This window comes from Montipora capricornis, chromosome 1 (genome assembly GCF_036669925.1).
Source record: "Montipora capricornis isolate CH-2021 chromosome 1, ASM3666992v2, whole genome shotgun sequence".
NCBI lineage: Eukaryota > Metazoa > Cnidaria > Anthozoa > Scleractinia > Acroporidae > Montipora > Montipora capricornis.
Window position 1 is genome coordinate 51,333,727 of NC_090883.1, and position 2,500 is coordinate 51,336,226.

General features: G+C 36.7%; 1 protein-coding gene across 1 annotated transcript in view; it reads right to left on the reverse strand.

Moving 5' to 3' along the window:
- The window catches only part of LOC138047881 (SH3 domain-binding protein 5-like), a 13,925-nt gene that overhangs the window by 10,375 nt on the left and 1,050 nt on the right, over positions 1 to 2,500 (reverse strand). The gene's annotated exons all lie outside the window — the stretch shown is intronic.

A 2,500-nucleotide genomic window follows, 5' to 3' on the forward strand; every position in this document is an offset into this window, starting at 1 on the left:
GCTTGTGCAAACAGGCAATGCAAGGTAAAGAAAACTGACCATGCAGTCAGCATTCCTGAAATATTAACTACTTTTAATACCGGTACCTTCATGTCTTTCTGTGTTTACCTTTTCTCGGTTTCAAACAGAACTTTTGAAAATTAATTTTTACATCCTTTCTTTTCTAATTCGAGAAGTTTCCTGAATTTCATGCAGATATCAATAATTATTGTTTTCAGAACATACACATCACAAGAGACCATATTTTGTATTCTCAGCATTGGACTGGAACTAGCTTGCAATGGAGGCTAATGCAGGCAAATCTTCTCAAATGCAAATACTTTTTAATATTGATCACACAAAATTGTACTGATAGCACCTTAAAGACACCCCTTCAACCGTCAGGCTTTTCAACTATTTGTTTTTGTTATGGAAACTCACATTTCTTATCGTAGCGATCTGATCAGATAAATTTCAGCTTTGGCTGGATTTTCATATTATGAAAATTGTTTTACGGTACACAATGCCTGTCGGTTGAAGGTGGGCCTTTAACCGTAAAGCTTGTGTTCCAAATGGCAAGACATGTACAAGACAAACAAACTTGTGTAATTATTTTGTTCTTAATAATTAGCTAGCTATACTGTTATTTTATAATAATAACAAAAACCAACCATGTATAAGCCGCACTTTTTTTCACAAAATTGAAGCCATAAATCATGGGTGCGGCTTATCCATGGATACATCTGTGTTTGGAGTTTTAAAAAACCTAATTAATATTCATACAACTTCTTAAGATCTCAGTAAAGAAAAATAAAAGAAACTGAGAGCATGTTGTTGTGGTTCATTGACTTTTTAATGAGTGGTGGCTCCTAAAGGAGCCGTTTGTGTCTTCGAGTGTTTATCGGCGAATCTTGCTCTCCAAGAGTTCTTTCAAGCGATTAATTTTCGCTTTACTCGAACAAGTACATGTAAACACCAACTTACAAGGAATCTCCATTCCTCCACACAGCTGTTTGCAGTGACGTTTTGGCCAGTCACTTCCACACATATCTTTCCGTCACGTGCGATAAAATACCACAAAATTCCATAAAATATTCGATAAAATACCACAAAATTCGCCGTAAATGGCCGACTGTTTCGTTGTCCTTGACCACCTTCCCAGCAAATTTGTCGACTGCATTATCAAGCTCCTGTTCTGCATGAATTTTTTCGCCTGTTGCGGGTAAATCTTTATAGACATGATACCCAGGCCCTGACCCAGACTCCTCCCCACATTTAAAGCTTGGCTACTAAGCACTCATTCGTTTTGTTTCAATATCGAAGGAATTTGAACTTTATGGCAAAACCTTGATTGTTTGTCCTTGTTGGTTTATAGCAATAGAACGTTACTGGAACTTCAAACTTTATTGTATTACATTTTTTTCCAAAATCTGCGCTTCTAAATTCGGGGTGCGGCTTATCTACGGATACGGCTTATACATGGAAGTTTACGGTAATAGTAATAATGATAATAATAATAATAATAATAAATAATAAATAAAATAAATAAAATAATAATATTAATGATGATGATGATAGTACCTTGTGTATTAATAGAAAAATCTATTGTTTTCGCTCATTTGCATTAGATTCAGAACATGTAAAATGCGACGTTTAAAACAGGCTATGGAATGCCATTTCTATCATAAATACTTCTTGCTATAATGTAAAACTTATCATTAAATACATTAAACTTGCTACATTAAAATATAAAACATTTCACACCGTATATAAAACATGTTTGAACTTGTCACGCAATACGCCTATTGGAACCCAGTACCGCGCCAAAGGGCGAGAACAAAGCGATGAACTTGAGTTTCCAGGATTATAAACTCTAGAAAGTTGCGTGAAATGCTTTGACAAATAACTCAGAAATGCTGTAGTGTACAGACCTGAGAATTGATGAGGTGATTTATGAATTTGTCTCCTACAACATTCCAAGTTTCTGACTTACTTCATTGAACAGTTTTGACTGACAACTCCATCTCTCTCATAATTAATACTCCAAAGGTAGTTTGACACGGTCTAAAAGGAGCTTGAAGTGTGGTGGATTGCAGAGGAGATCTCAGGGGTTATCAAGGGTAGCTGGTCTCCCCGGACATACCGTTTTCTTTTTGTATGGCATCTGCTGGTCCACTACATCAATGAAAAGCTGGTACATGTACCAGTGTTCACAAATATCAATGTCATGGAAGATATACGCAGTATGCCAGGTGATTTTACCAAGATCAGCTAGGAAACTGATCATTGTCGGAACACTTCATACTACGATAATCAATGAGCTTAGGTTGAGGTCTAGTGGCCTTCTGCTTCCGTATATATATAGCATAGATCAGATCATGATCACTGAGGGACAGCTTCATTGTGTTCTACTTGTGGCAGATCTTTCCAGGTTGCTGGCAATAAGGACGTCATTGACATCACTGACGACTTCGCATAAGGCTGTCGACAGTGATTGTCTCACTTTGCTCTAATAACCATG